Here is a 23,256-nt window from a genome sequence, read left to right as displayed (position 1 = left end):
AATGGCTAGTTAAATTACATTTCTTTTTTTTTGTGGGAAAATGTGCCACATTTCTCACCTGCCAGATGGTTTCGATTGGGTGTAATATTGCCGTACGTTACGGTTTGTTGCGAAAGTTTGATTTGTTTCCTGGCATCCATTTCGAGCCGCATACCAGGCAGTCATCACTGCCAGGATATTAAATTATCATCGTGGGTAGTTGTTGGGAGCACATATTTGGATAATGTTCGTCCACACCATCACGAAACGGTATGATTGAATTGTTTTACCCGTCAGGATTTTCCCATTTTCCGGCATCGCGAAGCATACCTTTCAGCAAATGGCATACGACCGCATGCATTATTAATATCGAACGGATCAGCTCAACAACGAAATTGTGTTAAGAAGACAAAAAACAAACGACGACTGCAAACGTTACCAATTAAACTGGGCAAATATTTGCTTTCATGGGTGCTAATTGATGGGTGTGCAACCAGCAGTTCGGAATGTTGGCCGATTAACGTGCAGTGTCAGTGCTAGACCGGCCCCGGCAACAATGCGACCCGTATGCGTAAAGGTCACAAATTAAATACCGCAACTGCTGCCGAGCTCGAGCCATACTTTTGATATGATTCCTTTCATCTGTCACATCTGTCATGTAAAGCGATGCGGAGGAAAATGGGGCCGGAAAATTCCGATCCTATCAATTGGATATGCGATCTGCGGATGACGTTCAAATTGCAAAACAAAAAAAAAACACTGCAACTGCATATGGCTTGCGCGTAATATTGGATTGATTAACGAAATTAATGAAGTGAATGGCGCCCGGTTTTCCTCCATCTTGTGCATTCCCGATGCATTCCCAGCTGCCGCTGCAGCGCGCTGCATAAGCATCCAAATGAGGTTTCACCTATTGACACGGATTGGAAACAAATTAAAGCACCATATTGGAATCGAGTGTTCACGTGGCAGAACCAAAATTTAAAAAAAAGGTGATACTACGCACACGGATATCGGGTGTGGTGTGATTTGCACGCGCGCTTAAATATAAAGTGTCGCATTTTAAATTTTCAATCGTTTCCGAGTTACGGGCAGCCATCCACAACCAACGACGAGCGGGAAAGCAAATTTTAAACGCTTTAATCCATTAAAAATACGGTTTCATTAAAGTCGTTAGCAATGCAGCGCATCAAGTTTCCAACGATCATCAAATGATCGCACAATATTTTTCCCCTACAACGATGTAGTGTTTGCTTTTTTTTTGTGCATGTCAACCCGCTTTTTATGCTCGCTAAACTCATTCATTCTATTTATTGTGAGTTGAATGTTGATGGGCTTGCGGTATGCAAAAACGCGAACGCTTGCACGGCTGCTGGCAGTGTGCAATGAATTTTCATTAGCGTCATCACGGCCATGTCCACATGTCCAAGTGACCGGCGGGTCCAACTTTATTGATGCTTCGACCAGTGTCTTGCCGGACCGGGTGGAAACTGCATTATTTGCGCTGCGGTTTGCGGTGAGCTGTGGGTGTGGGGACCGATTGGAGTTTGATTAAAATGGCATTGAGCGTCCACTTGATTATGTGCATATCGTCGTTTTGGGGTGTCCGTTCCGTTCCGTCAGCGCGCTTGAGATTGCATGTGGACGATGAACGAGAGATAATTTTGTTATGCGGCTTCCTTTTGGTTGGTTGTTTAATAGTGAAGCTTTTTTTTATCATTAACCGATTTGTTTTATCTCAAACAGTTGGAGTTTTTTCATGAAGTATTATCATGCAAATTTTGATCGTTGCTGAAAAAAATGGAAATGAGATGGTATAGAAACATGAAATTGAAACTTTCTAAGTGCATTCGAATGGTAACATTTCAAAGGATTGCAAACCCTAGTTCGGAGAGAATTGTAATCACCAGCATTTATTTCATAAGGGAAGGTATCAGTACGATAAAACAAAACTTTTTCCAGAATCATTGTTCAAAAATCAATGTTCCGGAAAATTTAAGGTCTCGGAAATATCTGGTTCAAATTAACATACCATACGAATATTGCAGTTACACCTCAATGGATGATAACTGTTGCATTGAATTGAAAATGTTCAATAAACCAACACGTATTTCTCGTAACAATATTTTACCAATCGGTCCCCTGTAATACTCAAAAGCCCTGTGAATTGATTCATTTAAAATTTCCATCAGTTGTTTTCACGTTATAGTACTTGATTTGAGAGTACAGAGTATTTGATTTCATAACCAACGAACAGGTCCGTCAATTCGACACAAATTGAACACAGATTGAAAATTTGTTTTTTTTTGGTAAAGGGTTTCAAGAACTGTGCTAGAACCACTGTTTTTTAAGCTTCCAAAGTCTCTATGTATATCTCCCACGTATAGCTGCCACATTCTACGTATTCTTAATCAATGAACCTTTCAAAGATTTTTAATATCAGTGTCAACAAGCCATGCTTTTTGAAGTCAGTGAAATGTAATTCTGATTGTTACTCCTACTATCTATTCAGAATTTTACACAAAACTCAGAACAAAGAACAAACAGTACTATCAAAACCGCCAGGGCTTCAAAAACCACAGCATTTGGGGCATTGGGCACCATCCCCCAACTAGAATGGAAACAAACAACTTCAGTGGTATTGTACCGCAAATATTTACCTTCCAAAAATCAAATCCAAACGTTCAATCAAATCGAAGTCAGTTTAGGCACTGCAAACAATCTACCGTGCCGGGACTTCGAACATAAAAAAACAAACGCACTGCCAATTAGCATCGCAATTGGCACTCATGTGAAATATTGTAATTGATTGTTTTTCCCTTTCAAGCCCGATCAAGTTGCCGAAAAAAAGAAACAAAATCGAGGGAGTTGTTGCATTTTAGGTGCGCTTGGGAGTAATGTTTGTTTACGCATTCGTTACGCCGTAATTTCAGCGTAACGGTGGTGCGATCACGTTTAAATCCATGTTTATACACGCAGCACCAGATACACACAGTTAGCGCGGGGTACGGGGAAAGAAAATGCATCACTATCGAAAATGTTCAGCGTGCAGTGGATTTATTTTCCCCGCTTCGGTTTTTTTCTTCCCGGCAAGTAAAACTGCCATATTTTGTGTACGTTTTCAATTAGTGACGGCAAATTTTGAGTGAATAATCGATCCAGCTCGGTTTCAAATAGTAGCACCGGGAGCAAACTGAGTTAACGAAACACAACACAACCAAAAAGAGAGAGACAAAAAAAATGGGAACATAAATCCGACGATGGGGGAACGAAAAATTGCGGAAAGCACGGATGACGACAGGTACACAAATGATTTTTCCCCCGTTCCCGTTCGGTGATCACCCCCCATGCCAAAGTATAACGGTGGGTGGGTCGTATTTTACCTTTCACTACCCCCGGCCCGGTACAGTCGAATAGTACAGGCATTGCATTTCCGGGGGCCAATCCAGGTTTTACGTTTTCCCGGCCGGATTGGATATTACCGAATCGACCTGCTAGTTCACTCGCGTTACCGTGGCTTAGGGTTTGGGCGCCACGTTTGGTTTTGGTGTGCTATAGAAAGGTGAATGAAAATGCAAAACCATCCCAAGAAAATATTGGCGAATTTTGTTGTTTTGCTGTCTATTTCAAACCCCGGTTCGGTTGTTTGTCATGAACCGTGCCGTAGTGGTGTGTGTTTGGAACCGGCACCTGCCATGCCGGAATCATCAGTACCGTGGCGCGGATTGGTTGTGGTTGGAATTTGTGATACAAGCAGGTTCGAATTGCTGGTAGATTCCGGAGATTATAACCGACTCCAGCTGGGTAGGTTCATCAGGTACAACAAACCCCGTAAGATCAGGTGCGACCAGTATGGATCAGACCTTCTGAGTTGGCCCGAACTCGCTTCGGGACGGAACCGTTTAATTCTAAACTGATCCTACATTCATGAAACGAGTCGTATGACCCATCACTACCATTCAGCGACAGTGTTTATGACCGTGAGCATAGGAAAGGACGTAAATAATGGAGTAATTTAAACGTACAAAAAGTGAAATTTTCCCGCTTTTCCATCGTTCCACTCCTGAGATTTTTCACCAATTCTATTCGCTTCTGGTATTGAGGGGGAGTTCACTTTGCTTTTCTTTTAGGTGCTTTTCTTCTAGGTCGTTTTTGTACTGGTGGTTTGGATGGTGTCTGATAGAACCACGTGGATAATCCTTTCCTTTCGTTTGAATATACTTCGCGCTTAAACAATAGCGCCAATTCTACCAATTGAATTTACGCCATGCTGGAATCTTTCATTACTTTTGGCTGTTAGAATGTGTGAGGGAAGCAGCCACAGCAGCTCACCGGTGCGATTTGGAGATCATGTGTTTCCATATCCTTTTTGCAAGCAATAAACAAAAAACTAAGCCAACTGTAATGGATTGAAGGAAGCGATGTCAACCGCTCCGCTCAGCATTCTTGCACGCCGTAATGCTTATGTCCCTAATATCATATTTCCTTTCCCTGCACTTGCAGATCTTCATCCACCCACTTCATGTGTTTGGCGCCCCAGCTACAGCAGCAGGACACAAGCTTAAAAGGTATGACCATTGTTTTCAGCGACATAAACAAAATTGAAAACGGGAAGGAGCAGAAAGCACCGTCTCGTCTATAATGTCACTCCCCGCGGGTGTACGCAAAAATTCAATTCCATTTAGTGTATTCCATTTGGCGCGAGTTAGCCTTTGTTTTGTTTTTCGCCATTTCTTTTTTCTCACACCTGTGATCCATCTCTCTGGTGGAAAGATGGAATCAGAAAAAAAACAAACAAGGATGGTAGGGAAAGTGATTTGAAAGGATCACGGCAAGGCGCGGCAAACAATCCTAAGCTTACAAAGCACAAAAGCACACATCTTCAAATCGATTTTATCCCCCCCTTTCTACACAAGCTGTACACGGGTGGATGGGAAAAGGATGTTCTTGTAGGTACAGATCGGTGCCAGGACATGCCGTTTATCGAAAATCAATTTCATCTTAAATCCATACCATCCCTCCCAATCAATCGGGTCCCCATTTCAACGGGGAGTTTGTTAGTAAGGAGCTCCATATGATGATACACCACCTGCCCTTAGTAGGCGAATTTTCACGTGGTTGAGCTTTCCATCTTGTTCTTTCCATCACCATTTTTTAGCCTTCACGTCCATGCGAAAAGTAGAATGGGAAACAGTTTTTCCGGTCCTTCGCTCGTACAGTGAACCATTCTTGTTTGAGTGTGTGTGTTCTTTGGGGACAACGGGGATCTTCTGTCCGGATGATTTGAGCTGGTGGAGAAAAATAAGAAATAAACAACGACAAAAAATGTAAATCGCCTTCCATTTGCTGGTAGAAATGTCCCCAATTCACACAACGACGATTTTTGGGGGTGGAAAACCGGGTCTGATTCGGCGAACCCCGGCAGAGCCGGCCGGTCTAGTGATTCGTTCGCAATGACACGAACTCGAACTCGATTGTATGTGTGGATGTTAGTTCAATCCGGTCGCTTTTCAGCCCGACAGCGAAAGCCGCCCTCGAGAGGATTTGTGCGAAAAAAAATCTTTCGCCTGACTACGGCTGAGAAATGAGTCCCGAACACCTCATCCTTCTTGCTGCGCACTTCTGCTTGCCAATCTCCCCTTTCAAACGGGACCGCACGCAAAGGGTCGAACACAAAACATCCTCACCAGCGCCACCTTTAGCCAGACTGGCGGGAACGGCGGTGTTCGAATTTTGAAGGCGTTCTGAGCAAAAAAAGAATCTCGAAGAAGGATGACAAAATTTCCCACATCTTAACCATATTCAAACGGAACACGCCAAACCTTGGTGAGGAAACTCTTAGACTTGCTGTTAATGCTATCGAAATGCTCGTTCCTGTTTACTTTTTTTCTTACTCAACGTCCTTGACGATCGTTCTGCGAAACCCCTGCCTGCCTGTCTATGAACAAACGCAGCGAAATCACTAGCCTTGGTTCGATAAAAATTTGGAACACAAGAGGCAAAAAGCAATTTGGAAGTGGCACACGTGTACTAGCGCCGCCTCGGTGCTATTGGGAAAGCCTTTCTGCGAGATTGACGCTTTTTGTTGGGCGAGCGAGAAAGCACTGACAGCTCGATGACAGCTGCTGGTACGAAGCGGAGGTCCGAGTAGGGCAAGGTTGCGACAGGAAGCTGTGGAAAACCTTGCGCCTCCATGCAGGATGGTAGATTAATCCGGTACATTCAATTTGCCTTCGAGTTGTTGCTGCTGACTTTTTTGTGTGAGTTTGTTGTTTCTGTCTGGCTGTCGGGTTTGCTTACTTTCTTAGCGCAACGCACTTCAATCTTAATTTTATTATTTATTCTTATCTTCTCTCTGACAATGCTCTTGTCATCTTTCGTTTTTTTTCTTTTTCTTCTTCGTCTGCTCGTTCGTTCCGTTATTTGTTCCATTTAAAAAAAATGGCAGACGCAAAACTGCGGAAAAAACAGTAAATGTTACAGTACAGTAACAGGAAGAAACAGTAAATTGAACGCAAAATCGATTCATTCATACCGATAAATGTTGGCCGAAGCAATGACTGATTGACTGTGAGGCGCGTGTGTTTGTGCTGCATTTTTTTTTGGTTTGTTATTGTTGCTCTGTTTATTTATTCTTCCTTAAAAAAGCACTTGGCGGAATGCTTTCGTCTGCTGATTTTACCATTGTTTACCCACTTCATGGCGGTTTCAATTATGTGCCCACAGTGCCCTTGCTGTTGGATTTTGCTTTTCCCAGCATTAAGCGTTTCGGTGAATGATGCGAAGCAGTACAGTCCATGTGGTTAGATTATCCTGCTGGCAGCTCTCTTACTTTGTTGTGATTTGTTGCTTTTCGTGTATTTTTTTTCCTCTCTTCTCGTTGGCTTCAATGTATCGGAAGATCTGACGCCTCGCCGTCTCTAAGTTTTGTAGAGTGAGTGAAAATAATGAATTAGAGTTTGCGTCCCATTGGCGCCAGAAACCAAGCCAGTCCGACAGGGAAAGCTAATTCCGGAGGGTGGAATCAATGTTAACAGGCCGCCATTAATTACATTCTTCAATCAATATACGTCCAATGAAGCTGTCGTTTATGTGGTTCCTCGAGAAGTATCTCACGTTACAGGGTGGATTGTTCAGCATGGGATTTGTCCAGCGCAATGATCGTACCATCGTACCATTTCTGAGTTTTACAGACATTTTTACAAAGATGATTCATTCAGAAGGACAAAGTGGTGAATGTTCTGGCGAATCGAGTATGACTTAATCAGATCGTTAACCAAATTTTCCCGCATCTGGGACATCTTCCTGAGAGGATAATTGAACGGGGAAGGTGTATGAAGTAATCATCCATTCCTCACCAACTCAAGCACATCATATTCAGAGATATCATTCTCATTCAATCCGGAACACTCTTAAGTGATATGAACAATATCGAGCTTCGTGTTGACATGTGAAAGATCACATGAGAGGAGCATCCAGAGGAGGAAAACTTGACCGATGCGATTTAAGAAAAATTTCTTAACAAACTGTAATGGGGTTCCTTCTGTTTAAGGAGTGGATTTTAATTATAAAACAATGTTTTTCAAAATATATTCCGTGTACGTCAAATTATGGAGAAAAAACACTCCGATACGTCTGTATGGTAACAGATTTCGTTTTTTTTTAAAGTAATCCATTACATCCCCCATCGACTTTCAAATGTAAAATTATTGTATTTACAAAGCTTGTACTTATCATACTGATATAAACTGATACTCATACTGATATAAATTATATATTCCTCCTCCTGACAACAAATTGCTAAATATGACATAAAGACTCGTAAAAAAACACATCAAACAGCACCACAATCGATGCAATTTTGCGTGCAATTACACCAATTTCGATTTAAGTACAATCAACGCTTTAATTGTGGTTAGAGGTCCCAACTGAGCCCACCGCTAGTTTCTAGCCACGTTATGGCGACGTTAAGTTTTGCGCATGCATTTTCCATGAAGCTCCACCGGTGTGGTGTCACCGGTACACCGGTGTGGTGTCGTAAACGGTTCAACCTGCAATTCATAAAACTTTACACAAACATACGGTGGCCCTTCCCCCCTCCCACGGATGGTGGCAAGGAAGCGCAGCTTTTCAACCCGCCTAGCGGCTGCGTTCGTCCGTGTACTTTCTTCCACAACGGTGGCTTTTTATTAATTCGGATAGAAATAGCTATAATTATAATTTACGATGCGCCGGGCACAACGAGACCGGAAAACTTCGGCAAACGGGCTGGGACGGAAATGGGCTGGGTGGTGGTAAATTAATAAATGCCTTTTCCACGTTGACGTGTCTCGTGTCATGCTGGCGGCGAGGAAACACCGCATTTCGATGGCTTAGCTTATTCGGCAAGCTAAAATCGACTAGACTGTTACCGCCATCGTACTACCTCGTCGAACCATCGAAACCAAAGCTTAATAGCCTACGGAGCCCGAGCGCTCGCCCGTGTGGCAATGACGGAAAGAGCGCGAGCTTGTTTTGTCAATAGTTTCAGCGTGCTTTGGTGATTAAATCGTGTTTGTGTAACTTTCGCACACGGGCGGGTGTGTGTGTGTGGCCATGTTGTTCAACTTCTTTGCACCATCTTGGGTGTGTTTGGCTGTGGGGAAAATAAAGTACGAATCCAATGGAGAGCCAGTAGCGTCTGTCACGTTACACGCAACGGTTTTGTTTAAAATCACCGTCGAAGCTTAAAAGATTGTGAGCGGTTCCGTTTTTTTTCTTCCTTCGATCGTTCCTGCTCGATTGAGTTTGAGTTGGCTTGGTTGTTGTTTGTAGTACATTTTCTACCATTTGCCCCCACGGCACGTTGTGTGAGTGGCTTTGGCTGGCTGCTCGTACACTGTCGTATATTATCACGACGGGTTGCGGCGTTGGTAACAGACTTTGGAACATTATTTTTCCCGGTTTTGATTCCCAAGCTCCCTTGCGGAAGGCCGTCGGTTCGCGTGTCATCGGCGTCAAAATGAGAACTACGGCCATCTTATCATGCGGAAAAGAAATTTCAAATCCAATCAAAAAGTTCTACACGAGACACGGGAACTCGAACGCGTGCCGTGCTCTCTAAAACTCTTTCCCTGGCGGTGGTGGTAGTGGTGCGACGAAGATGGTAATGATGAAAGGGGGCTTTTTTGCCTTTTTCGCCTTTTATTTTATTAAACAACTTTGAAAGGGAGAAAAAGTGCATGAAATAGATAAATTGGATTGTAGATTAAATAGCAAGCAAAACTAGGACACGTGCACAGTAATCATACACACAGTGCAAGAGAAAGACAAAAAACAGACAACAACGAGTGAAAAGAAAGCATTTTGTTTACGAGTAAGTTAATTTCATGAAAGTCTTGAAACGCTACGACAAACAAAATACCGAATCTCATCCCGATGTGCTGATCTCTGTGATGGTGAGTGATTGCAATCTAAAGCTCTTAAAAGATCCCTCGTACTATGGGACCAAACAAGAAATGTGAATGCTTTGTGGCTTGTGATAGTAGTAGCGGCAACGGGTTTAAATCTTGCAAGATTACTTGGCAAAAGCAGACAGAAGAATGTAGGTGAAGCTTGCTGACGATAGCTGCACTTAATTGAGCTTTCTTTGTTGTGTTAATTCAAATACGATAACAGCGACTGGTGAGTGATGAGTGGTTGATAATCGAGAAAATAAGTCATCAGCTTCAGACGACGGTCCTCACCAAGTGAACCGCTGTCTATCCAAATCTCTCAAACAATGTCGGGCGGTTTTCGGTAGGGTTTTGTTGTAATTTTTCGCTACGTTTCCCCATTACAAAGAAATTCCTTTGATACCACCTTCGAAAACGGGCAGGGCAGCAACATGAACACACGTGTTCACAACACCTTCACCTGCTACGAGCAAAATGTCCCTTCGCGTGCACACCTCTCAGAACGGGTGATGTATAAAAATAAAGTCATGCTTGGGTCGTTAATTTTGTCGACGCTCCTTCCGGAATTTACGGTCAATTTATGGTTTGCTGGGTTTGATGGGAACCGTCCGGAGAAAAGCTGTCTCCAAGCGGCCGGAAAGTCGCGACCCCACAGGGACAATGTTGTGGACGTGGTTTTACTTTTTTGTTTTGCTTTGCGAATACGACGGAAACACTTCAACGGTGGACGGCTAGGTGAGTTCCAGGTGTGAGAGGAAATTTAGAAACCAACCCCATGTAGGTGTTCATGTTATCAGCAATAACAAAACTGGTTATCTGGACGACACGATGAAGACGCCAGCGTACGGACGATCTTGACAGCGGCCGAGCCATGTCGGAAATGTTGACGATGGCGCGCGTACGTCAGCAATAAACCACGGCACCGGAGGATGCCTTTATATTATCCTTCCGGGCGCGTGCAGGACGTGCTGTTTGTCGGGGTTGTGTTTGTTTATTTCCCGGCCGATGGTTTTATATTTATCTGTTGTGTTGGTTTCACTGCATAAAGACATATAACGCCAGACGTTCGAACGTTTAGCGCACCGATAGCTGCGGATTGATTACCTGGGCACCGAGTTTCTTGGAAGCGCACTTTATCGTGCGTAAGCGTAAGCCCGTTCCGAGAAAGCGACGTACGGAGATGACATTAGTATTTTTGTGGCCGCCGGAGCTTACGCGCCTAGCGAGGGGCGTCAGCGCTCGTGTTCAATGAACGGAAATGCCTGCAGCATTTTGGGACGATTAGGTGCGTAAGGTGGGTTTAATATTTTATCGATAAGATGCGATATGGGAGTAGGCATACGTGTCTGTTAACTGTCCACCATCCATCAGGTGAGAGCTCGTTCGAACATTTATTTGATGGCACGTCAAGCGTCGTGCAATTTTCTGGCAATCTCAATCCATCGGTACTAATCGACGAGTTTGAGTTTTCTACGGTGTTTGTGTGTGTGTGTGTGTGTGTTACTCTCGATAAAAGCATTTACTGTGACATGGTCCTGTCCGCAGGCTACGTTTAGCTTCATGCCAAGAAAGGGCAAACAGTCGACGAAACCGGAACCGAGGTGTGTAGTTATCTATGTTGACACAGTTGTGACATGTTGCCCGAAGGTGCACGCTGATAAGAATGCACTCGATTGATTTCGACTCGTTTGCGCTTAAGTGTAGAGTGTGGTACGATGCGTATCGTTTTTTTTATTGTATCGACCGCATGGACCGGGCAATGGACGGTGTAGGTGCTATTGCTCAATACGCCTTTTAATCGCTTTGCAATCAGAAAGTGAGTGTGGCGAAATGAAATAAGTTAGCTGTCAATTTCAAAGATCGACGCATTAGATTGTTGTCATTTAGCTGACAGTCGTGTGTATTGAAACTTTTCAATGGTTATTTTCACTAAATGGGAAAAGTTTCCATTCGCAAATAAGGCAAAGTAAGTACAGGCAGTTCCCGAGATACGCGGTTCCTCTTATACGCGGATTCGGATATACGCGGTTTCTGGAAATTTGACAGATGAGCTAGTTTATAGCACAAAATCTAAACAAAAAGGTAAAAAATTGGTCGAAAATAGCTTTTTTGTAATATAAAACATATGTTTTTAACTTATTTTAATGTAATCTCTCTAAAAATTGCCTGATTCGGTAAATAAATCCAATGCAGAGAAGAAAGTCGACTCGCTGACTTTGAAGTGCTTACACGACGAGTAGTTTACGGGTAAAGTAGCGGTTCAGTAATACATTTATTTACGACATGAATATACATTGTTTGACCATATGACTTGCGCAGATACAATCTGATAATGTTATCAGATTAATTTAACCACTAGAAACACAGTCGTGCTAAGTCGTACTGGAACTTTGAAAATTTGACATCGTGTGACAGGGAATTCCCCCTGTATATAGGTTATATGGCATTTATAATTCCCCCCTTCGTGTAGAAAGGCCCCGAAAGGCATCGAAGAGAACCCTAATTTTGGTCATGCAATAGTATACCGGACCAGAAAGTGCTGTAGAGGCTAAAGATGAGGAACTGACAAAAAGTGACCTAAGTGAATCGTTTCTTCTAAGGTTCGCACCAAACCGTTTAAACGCCAGAGAAGTACCGATATGTACCGATATGTTTGCCAATTATTTTGCACAAAGTATCAAGTCATGACCCCATCTAAAACCGGCAAAAGAAAACAGTTGAATGTATGTGGAGAAAGGGCCCTGATGGAGGATTACAATGCCGCCCAAAAGCAGTGTGGGATCCGTGTGCTTTAAGTTCCAAGAATATAAACCTTCAAGTGGCTCCCGTTCACACGTTCTATCTTTCCGAATTTACGATGCTTTGACACATAGGCCTCAACGTTTTGTTCGAAAGTTGTCGCTTTCATCAGAAAGTATTGCGCAAAGGAGTGATAAGTGATCTTTCGCACCGATCTGGGTGATTTAATTTTGTCAAGAAATCACTGAAAGCGATGGACTTGTTCAAAAGATAAACGTTGCATCGTTTCATCACGTATACCGCATTTTCTCCGATGAGGTCAACAGAATAATGGTCCAACCTCAAGCGGAGGGGTTCTGGTTCATTAATTTTGAGGCTGAAACGGAGTGTCATGCAATCGTCTTTCTTTGAGCGGCCCAACAACCTCGAGTGATGTGACACAAATGTAACCTGGGAGCGTCATTGCCCGTGAACTTTGTTTACATTACATTGTCGGTAAAGCCGGTTTTATTTTATTGGGGTGGTCCGGTTGTGTATTGGTAGCGGCGCCGATCTTTACACGACAGGGACCAGTCCAAAATCTCATCCAGATCAATTTTCTGTACACTGGACAGACTATCCGGTTACGGATAAATAGAGACAAAGAAGGCCAGAAATGATAGTCCTAGGCCTCTTGAGGTTGTTGTGCCGATATACAAGAAAGAAAGATGTTGAAGGTGGATCAAGCATTGGTCATGAGCTTTACGGTAAAATCGCTGCGGATTGTTAACAAGCTAACCAAGCAGCACATCCGCGGCGGTCCTCCTCAAAGATGACATACGGAAAACAAAATGGTTTTCCATGAATGCATCTGAACCAGTGACCTTCTCTCCCTTATCCGTGGTTTAATACAAATGCAGGTTACTGTGGTTAAGCGAAAGACAATTTGTTTAAAGTAGCATTCAAAATTATTTGAGAAACCGTCAAGAAACCTCGGAACGAATTCAAAAATATATGGGACGCATTAAAAAAAAAATTCGGGACGGCTTCAAAAATTAATGGAACGCAATCAAAAAACCTTGGGAAACTGTCAAAAAATTGTGGAATACCCAGTATCCACAGCTGGCTAGTCGCACAGGAATTCGGTATTGGAAAGGATTTTGGATGGGTCGTGTCGTGTGAAGCCTGGCGCCGTTATCAACCCCCCCAACGGGCTGCCGGAAGTTGTTTAATCATCCATGGACATTGCTTGTGTGTTGCATACATTTTGCATTCTTACTTGCGTGGTTTGTTTATGTTTGCGGCACCATGTTGTCGCTTTCAAACCCATGTACCACCGTACAAACCCACGTTTTGTGCCGAATGGTTCATACTTAATCCGGCATAATTGAATAACACATGCGTGTGTGTACTTGGAATTATTAAAAAGTGGAACATAGTGTTGTTTGTTTTCTTCTCGCAAATCAACGTCTCGCAGTATCAAACAAACCACAAAGTCACTACTACCGAACCGATTTATACACCGAGATGCAAACAAATCTACTCACTCTTTTCCTGTTCCTCTGATATATTTACCACGATGGTTGCGTACTTATGGTACTTTATGGTACTTTACTGTTGTTTGTAATGTCATCTACCCATCCTGTTCCATCAATAGTCCGAAAGGAAAGCGTTTGCCCCAGCGGTTGGCAATGGTACACCACGATAAATCATGACCACCAACACTCGGTTCGTACCGAGCCAAGTGCACCAGTAAACGTTAATTTCCGAGCTTTCTTCATATTTTATGCTAACGTCCAATGGCGAATGGTCAAACACAGCACTGGGCAGCCATGGGCAAGCGTGGGTGGAGGAATCAACAAAGTTACACACCGGACACCGGTACGTGCATCAGTAAATGGTAAAAGCAGTAGCAATGCAGTGGCGATGATGATGATGAGGATGAAGATGGAATAAGAAGCACGAAACACATCATTCAGAAATTCTAATTTCAACTAGAACCTGCAGAACACAAACAAACAAACCAACCAACCAAACAAAAAAAAAATAACCTACACACTCCACACAAACCCCCCAAACCGAGTGGTGTGCTGCACATACGGGTGTGCATATATGCATGAGTGAATAAATAAAAGCTGTTTCCCTGGGTCGTGTGTTCCGAGTTCTTCCGTGCACCGATGCAAACCATTCAACCGGACAGTTTTTGCCAGAAATCGAGCATCAACGCAGGGATTTTGCAGTAGGTGCAGTAGGAGTGCATGGTCAGAGGCTGAACGGTGGAGGTAAGCAAGGATAATTTATTATGCTCCACTTTAAGCCACGTTCAACGCCACGAAACGAACGGTGGCACAGCTAACCACAAAAGGCCAAACCACCCTTTCGATATGTGTGTGCGTGTGTGTGTGATAGAGAAGAAAACAGCAGCGGAGAAAGGGATAAGGATGCAGTGGGCCACACGTTTGCTACACGCCGTGTTGATTGCATGCATAAATTGAATATTACTACCACCGGAAGGGTCTTTTTCTACGCCACGTCCTGGCTTTCCCTTCCTGGGTGCTGGAAGTTAGTACCTATTACGCCCGAGTGGGGCTATGTGTGTGTGTATGCGCTGTAAAGCAGCTTTATTTCCTGGGTTTTTTTCTGATCTGCTTCTTGAGTGAATATTTCTTGAGAAGTAGCTTTACCGCCAGCGAGAAAGTACCTCGTTAGGGCGCGAAAGGAAGCAGTATTCGCAAAGAATGGATGGCAATGCATTCATCTCCCGGAAGGCCCCCGGAAGTGTGGAACCGTTTGCCCCGTGTGTGTGTATATCCTTCGCACCACTTCATCTGGGTCTTAGATTTTGTTTTTGTGTGTGAGTGTGTGTGTCTCGTAATTTCATCATTTCATCGTGTGATGTCACCGGGGGTGTAATCCCTCAATGGGAGGAATGATTGAATGAAGTGTTTCTAAAAGCTGCCGCTTTCCTTGTTCGCTTCCATTGTTTCGATCCCGCAGCTATTTTGTTTCGAGTGCATGTGTGTGTGTGTGTGGTACACTAACTCAAATAGTGGAAAACCTTCACCTCACACACGCTGCTTGGACGAGCGCACAGAGGGGGCAAAAAAGGGGGGTAACGGAACTGGAGAAACTTTTGCGCCCTGTGGGTGCCGCAATGCAGTAGAAAATGTTTGCCACCAAGCAGCATTACACCGGGTTTTGGGGCTCTAGTGCTCGTTAAGGGGCGGGAGTTTATCTACCGTAAAGGTACTTCCCGTTCCAGTTCGGACACTAGTCGGCCCGTGGACTGAACGATGCCGTCAGAGACTGCGAGATCATGCAAACACTGTCGTCAGCACTGTTTGGTGGCTAAAGCGTACGAAAGCCCATTTCAAACGGGCAAGACTCTCGAGCGGTATAACGAACGATTGTATTCAATCGTGCATGCCGTGGATGTACTTGCTGTATTGCTGATTAACGCACCTCCACCTTCAGCAGTATCGGTGAGCAGAGTATGCTTGTGAGCATATCAATCGTTTGTTTTGTGTGGTTGCTGCTGGTCCTGTTGCTGAGGGAAGGCCTCAACCTGTGCTGTGGACATTCGGGGCTTTCCCCGCTGGTGATAATTCCATTCTGCTCAGTGTTCCCGTCCATACGGATTCCGGGCTCTCCTTCACGTGCAATTTTAATTCCTAACACCACCTCTTACACACCATTCAATTCGACTTGTATTAGAGTGCCGCTCGAAGGACCGCGGTACGCTGTTCATCATTTGTTCGACGCAAGGCCACAAGACTCGAGCTCTCGCCTGTGTAATCCTGCGGGCCTGTTCGTTATTCACCGTTCACCCAACCACTACCGTTAGCGTGTGCAGAAGCTAGTATGAATTCTCCAACTAGAGGGTCAGAAAGTAATGGATGTGGGCACAACATTGGTCTGGCATCGAAGGTGATTTATGTGTAACATCAGTAGCCATGATGCCCCGCGGAGTGGATTGTGGAGCTACCGGTGGCTCGAACAAAACTGACTGGCTGTTGGGTGGGTAGGAACGGGTTGGCTGACTTTCGGTCGGCCAGGTTCCGATGGAAGTACCAAAGATGGGAGCCCTGTTTGACCGTCGGCAAGTTCTGTAACACACGATAGAGATGGGAATTAGGCACAGCTGTGCCGTACAGCAGACACAGACATAACAGTTGCTTCTGGTTTGAGAAGTCGGGACTTAGCGCTGCTGGCGATTAGTGATTAAACCAGGTTCGTTTATGTTCGGAAGGATGTGCTCAAACAGCTCCAGATTAGTATTAGCTAAAGGTGGAAATGGCTTTATATATTTAATACAAATGCTATTTTTGATGCTCTCGCTAGAACGTACAGGACGTATATTTAGACATGGTAGATAACATAATTTCCATCTGAACAGGAAATTGATTGAATTTAACGATAAAACGATGCGAGTTCTCTGCCTGCTCAGAGGTGAATCCCGAATTGTTATTTTATTGTAGCCTGCCTAGTTTAAGCACAGACAAAAGCTGTATAAATGGTTAATTTGATTTTAACGAACAAGTTAAGGTAATTCTTTTGGAAGCTTGTAACAGCTTGGAACTCTGTGTTTTCCGAGGATTTTATAAATCTATGTATCTTATCTCTTCTGGAGATAAGCTAGAGTGTCACGCATAAATCTTATGCTCACTACCGGACGTTACACCTTAAAGTGCAACAAAATTTGAAGAAAAATATCAAGAATAAAGCGATCTATTCGTTTTCCAATGGAAGGAAGAAGTAATCTTCCAAACAGCTTGTGCAAGATGGACTATGATAACGGAGAGGGGTTAGTCAGTAAAAGAACTCATTTCGACTAGTGCAAGTTACCGTTTTACCGTAGATTGCAAACCCTCTCAATGGAAAACTTAGCTTAAATGCGGTGGCCAAAACACTTTTGCGATGGCCATAAAAAAAAATCGAGGCCAAATAGAAGTGAAGACCATGTTAATGCTGTTCCAAAAAGTAGCTTCTACTTATTTGGTAAGACTTTACCGGGGTTTTAGCTACTCAAGGAGCCCAACCAACGTCAGCTAGATTCATTATGACAGCGGTATATCATTGACAATCACCATGGACCTTTAATATCAACAACAACCATAGATGTTCAACTTCACCTTTTTTGTAATTTAAAGTCATAGGTTAGTTGTTGTACTATTGGCAGCCACAACACACAAGAAGGATGAAATAACATGCAGCGCTTGACTCGCAATCGCTATAGCAACAAATTAAATTCCATCGGTATATGAAAGGTTACTGGGAACGGCAGTAGAAAGCATCAGCATCATTGTGTATCAATTGTGATTTGTGTGGACAATGACATGAGACGTGTAGGTAGAATTACATGGTAACAATCCAAACATTTTTAATGGAAGTAAGTGATAGTAATTGGAATTTATGAACAGATATGTTCATTTTGTTCCGTAGATAATGTCATTCATTGCTATGGAACATACCACTACAGCATATTATTTCGAAATGCCTTCCCGATTCCGATTCGAACATCAAAAGGGAAACCGGGTCATGCTCAGTTACCTGTATGGCGGTGGCTTTACAGCATTGCCGTTCCAAGCCAACATGCATACCTTAATGATCGAAGCTATCTGTATCTCGTCTGCAAAGCCCAGGGTAATGTTTATCTATTCTCGCAATAGGCAAACAAATCCTGGCCAGCAGCGAAAGTACGAACGAACTAATTTTGTGCATACAGAAAACAAAACACGGTGGACAGATTAGAGGTGACATCGGAACCGAAAATGATCTCCGTGAAATCCCTCTAACGGAGACGATGGCAGTGCTCCCACCGAACACACGCTACCGAATTCCCATTGATCTTGACGCAATGCGTGGCAGGTTGTGGCAAATTTCCATTAATGGTATTGATGCGTTTCGGTGCCATTTACCGCGCGACAGCATTGCCTTGTGAGGGGCAGCTCGTTGCGGTTTGTTTGGGGTTTGCTTTTTGTCAGGAATATCGGAACACTGGCCGGTGTGGGTAGATCCGTGGTGGTAAAATCTGATAGTCCTTTGGGCAGTGTAGGCCACTTTCCAGGTCCAACGTACGGTTGCGATGTTTCGATCGAATTTAGCCGGTTTGTTTTCGTCCATATTCTATGCGCTACACACATTAACCCTTCAGTGTGCATTCAGAAGTTGAACTTTTATTTTGGTTAAGATATCATCATTATGATGCAATAAAATCACTATTATAAGCAGGTCGCAGAATAAACCCTACTAGCATTAGGAATACGTTCTCTTCATCAAGACACATTATTGCGATTGCTCGCGCCAAGAGTTAAAACATTGCAGCACACTGCCTTGTGATGTGAATCACCCGGACCCGACCTTCAGCGGTACACATGAAACGGCCGTTTATGTTTACTGGCAATTGCATTACCGCACGGGCTCGGTTGCAGTTTTGTTTGCTGCTCACGTGCGCTCGACAAAACAACGCACAGTTTACTTCATTGGCCTTCAGTGGCGTCATGGGCCGGATTCACCGTAGGCAGCTTGCACTTCGAAACTGCATGACGCTGTCGGTGCATAAGTGTGTGTGTATATGAGCGACATCACCGTACCTGTCGCATGTTGGGTCGGATCTGCACCATTAATGCGATAAAACACCTTTACCGCCCAGTTACCACGCACCGGATGCACGCCAGCCTCGATGCGAACGATATTCCATATCCCTTTTCCCATGCAGTTTTTTGCTCGTTGCTCGTTGCGTTGTTCTCAAATCCCTTTTATATTATTCAATCTGCTGTTGTGCAACGGTTGAGGATATTGAGAGAAAATATTTTTCCCATCAACCACAGTGATAAATGTGTGCTTGTGCCAATGGGAAAGAAGCCACGCGGTTGAAAACATGCCGCCGGGCTTTCCACCGTTTTCGATTTACCCTTCGATTTATGTGTCAAGGCAATAATCTACGACTCATTTTCATGGAACGTATTTTTTATTGAATGCCCGATGAAGCACTATGCTTCATCGACTGTAATGAAACTTAAGCGTTAAATCACTACACGGATGGGTGCAATAAGATGGCTGGGTACTTGTAAGCTTGGTTATTGTGACACCACATCGCAAATGCTACGATAATAGTTTGATAAGGATTAAAGGAATTAAACCGATTTTATCTTGTTTTGAAATGCAAAAATGCTTTGCAACTTTGTGTATTCCACTCAGGACACCGAATCATAATTGAACATCGTTTTTTGGTTTGGCGTTCGTTTCTGCCTTTCCTTATCCTCGAAAAATGGTTTTTCGGTTACGGTTTTTGTTTCAATTTCGGATTTCGTCAGAATTCATGGTATTATTTCATCTTTAAATGGATTTTTTTTATCAACAGTATCGTTTTTGTGTCAGCTCTAACCTTGCGACATTTATGATGTCCACCGATCGGTATGTTGCCGTATCCAATGTAGGTCAAAATCTAACTTTTGTAACACAATACGGCAAAAAGGCATATGGACTTTACTTTGTCTGGACATTTCATCTTTAATTTTATTATTCCTTGATTATTATTAAAAAAAAACATTTTTGTTAATCCTTTAAAATATTCCGAAGGTCACCTTATTTTTGCAGACTTTAAAGATTTACTAATATAAGGTCGGTAAATTAAGATAGGAAGGTAATTTCAAGATCAATTGATCTAAGGTCGGTGCCATTTTTGGATTCTGTCCGGATTGATCGAGAATTTGCCGAGATAGACCTGGATGTAGATCTCAGATCACGAAAGCTTTAAACATTATGAAAAAGATAGACAGTTCGAGATGTATTTCGTTAAACTTTAGTTCACCTTGACCAGAAATTAAAAATGGTTTGGTCCAACTCGTAATTTTTGGACTCTGTTTTTTTGTATGCTCTGTGCTCTAAAAACTGGAAACGATCTGTACAATATTGCTCTGCTCTACATAACTTCCAGCGATCGGGGAAGTATTTCGCAATATCCAGTTAATCTGCCGTGTAACAACTCGCTTACGAACCGACAAAAAGTGTCGTACTTTTTTAGCATTCGTCTAACCCCAGAAAAGGTTCCCAATCTCGGCAGCGTGTAAGCGTGTAGTTTTTGCTTGTGAATATATGTGTTTTTGGTTGCAGTTTATACTCGCACATGTCGCACACGTCGCGAGAGACCGACACACGACATGGCTGAAAAACATTGCTATATTGGACCGCTTCTCCTAGCCCCATCGGGGACGTCCCGTACGCACAGCATAAGAAGATTACTGCTATAGTACAACCGAGTTCCGAGAGTGCTGCATGTGATCATTTTTCATTCTCTCGATTGCATATCCGTATTGGCACGTTGGTACAAGGGGAAAAAAGGAATGAAGGATCCTCGAAACATCCCGGTGCGACTGTATGTAAATGCGCTCAGTTGCAAGTACATACAAACTGTATCGCCTTTCTGAAAAGGTAAGAGAGATGAAGATAGCTACTGTGTTACAAGCTTTTTTTTGTCCTTTCTTCATTGGCATTGAATGTTACTTCGTTGTTTTTCGATATAAAACGTGCCGCAATGTTTTCGCGTACGCGGACGGGGGCCACCAAACGCATGCCGACACGCCGGCGAGCGTGTCAAACCGCGGGTAAATCTAAACAATATGTTGCATAATCTCTCACAGCGCAGAGTACCACCCCCGTGGGGATCGCAGCTCGCGTACACTCCGAAGTATGAGTTGCCCCTTTTCCGGTGGGTCTATAACCCTTCCATGGCGACGTAGGTTCCCGGAGCAGAGGGCTGAAGGAGATGTATATGGAGTGGAGTGTTGGTTATATTTTATTGCTTCCCTGGTTCTATGGTTTCCATTTCGTTGCCACACTTGAACCGAGATGGTGAAAGCTCAAATAGGGAAAAAACACACACTACAAAAGGATGCAAAAACCCCACAAACGAACGTTGGGTGCACCGGAAAAGCGAATCTTGCAGCATCCTCATCCACCGGGTGGGGAGTTTTGGGAAATTATATTATTATTATGCTTTTCTCCCTAGCGCCACACTTTCCCGTCCGGTATTCTCCATTCGCTGGCGTGTGGCGTTACGTCGTGTACAAACAGCATCAAAACTTCCTCCCATGTATGATGTCCCGGGCGCGGCACCTCGATGGGTATGTTGTATGCAAAACTCTCCCAGCAGTGTGTACGGCACATGGTACATGGAAATGCGCCCGTGTGGCACAGCCCCGCACCAACAGCACGGAGTGCATATTACAGTGTGTACGTAGTACAAGCGCCCGGCGAACGTCTGGTGCGGATTTTCCTAGAGTGCCATAATCGTTATCGGGATAAAATAATTTCTATCCTAGTTGTGTGTCTATATTTTCCACATCTGTGTGCGCGTGCGTGTATATGATCGCGCTGTGAAAGTATACTCGTAAAAGGGTACGTGGCAAGCGTGTTGTGAGTTGTTGATATCTTTGGGAGATCACGAATGGGGTTTTCCCCACAATGGGCTTACGGGATAGGTCTCCGGACCTGTACGTGTGTGTGTTGTGTTGTTATTTTGGCACGGGTGCAAGAAAAATTCAATTTTCCTGATGGCTTCCCCGATGGTTGCTTTGGCAAATAATTGATGGCGTTTTGTGCTGGATGCATATTTTGTGCGATTATTATCAGTACAGCAAAATAAACAGCATTTGCTGAAGTGGATTTGTTTGTGTTTCGTTGTAGGGTTTTGGGGGGTTAGAGGAGGGCTGTTACCTTTTAATACTTTTCACTGCAAATAATATGGACCAGAGACGGACAACCAACTGCATGGAACAATGATTCATTCTGAAATGAAAACTAGCACGAATGCTATTTTTCTCCCGTCGCTATGAAAAACTTTAGCATTCTATATTCAAATCGGACCTTTCTTTGACAAATACATATTGGAAATGAATCACCCTGTGCTTGGTGACAGTTGAGGCGATAGCTGGCAACACGGTTGTCAGGAGGTAGCTAGCGAGGATGTTGGTTGCACATAGTACAATAAAGTAACTTGATCTATTTTATACCTTTCTGCATAATTGTTACTGTTTTTACTGAGTTTTTTAACCAGATATATCTTTTACAGACTATTTTACCCAGGATAAGGTGAAATAAAATAAAAATATCCCTGTTTGCGCTCCTTCCAAGATAAGGTGCTATCAAGTGCCAAAATTGCACTATCATGTGCTACGACCGTATTACTATTGTTAAGCTATGAAGAAACAGTTCAAAGCGTTGAAGTGCTACTCTCTCATCATATTTAGCAACTTGCGTGTGCTCAAATTCGATGATTCGGGGTGCGTAAACACCGCTAAACAATAATCTTCTCATGCTAATAATAATTAAAAACGACTCAACACAACTGCTTAACTACCAATTAATGGTACCGTCTACTACCAATTAATTTACGCTCATTTGCCGTTGGTCGATTAAGCGGGCGTAATTGGCTTCACCACCAACGCAGTTAGTTTTACCGGCGATAACTTCCGTGTTGACATACCTCCCGAGATGTCGTTCCTGTTTCCGTTGCACGCCGAGCAGGGGAAAAGGGGTTTGGTTGGGAAGGAAGTGGGTTGATATGTTTGTTGACTGTCTCCGTCGTCAGCACATCATAAATATTCCAAACACCGATGCATTCTTCTTGCATGCTCTCCAGGCGTACCCGGTGCCAGCGAGTCGTCGACGGGGAATGAAATGTAAATTGAAACTGTCGCTTGTCGGCAGGGCGTATATGGGTCTTGCGCTTGCCTGGTGAGATACCTCACGAATACGCCATCTAACGAGACAGACAATACCGCTTTGGTGCACTGCACTGGAATGCAATGAGCTGGAAGTGCATTATGGTGTGGTTAGGTGTAGCGTAGGTGGGATATGCATGCTTGAGGTGACATAATCATCTGGCAGGCGTATCATCGTGATTAAGATGTTAAAATATCTTCCAATCTTCCATCTCTCCTGTATTCAGACGCCAATGATGAAGGAGTGTAGCGAGTGCCGTTAAGTAAGACGTTGAATGCACGAGAACCCGTTTGCGTGATTTTCTTCCATGTGTCCCAAATTCCTTGCCCGATGTCCGAATTTTTCGGTTGGTTTTAATTACGATACATTGATGCATCTTCCTCGCACCTGCCTTATCTAC

The 23,256-nt window shown here is 43.6% G+C and overlaps 1 protein-coding gene across 1 annotated transcript in view; it reads left to right on the top strand.

Moving 5' to 3' along the window:
- LOC128310298 (leucine-rich repeat-containing protein 24) overlaps window positions 1-23,256 on the top strand; it is a 118,648-nt gene that overhangs the window by 21,039 nt on the left and 74,353 nt on the right. Inside the window, exon 2 of the mRNA XM_053046903.1 lies at window positions 4,483-4,547. The gene's annotated coding sequence lies outside the window, so the exon portion shown is untranslated. The remainder of the gene's footprint in view (window positions 1-4,482; window positions 4,548-23,256) is intronic.

Source organism: Anopheles moucheti, chromosome 2 (genome assembly GCF_943734755.1).
Source record: "Anopheles moucheti chromosome 2, idAnoMoucSN_F20_07, whole genome shotgun sequence".
Classification (NCBI taxonomy): domain Eukaryota; kingdom Metazoa; phylum Arthropoda; class Insecta; order Diptera; family Culicidae; genus Anopheles; species Anopheles moucheti.
The sequence above is the reverse complement of the archived record's forward strand: the minus strand, read 5'-3'. Positions and strand labels throughout refer to the sequence as shown.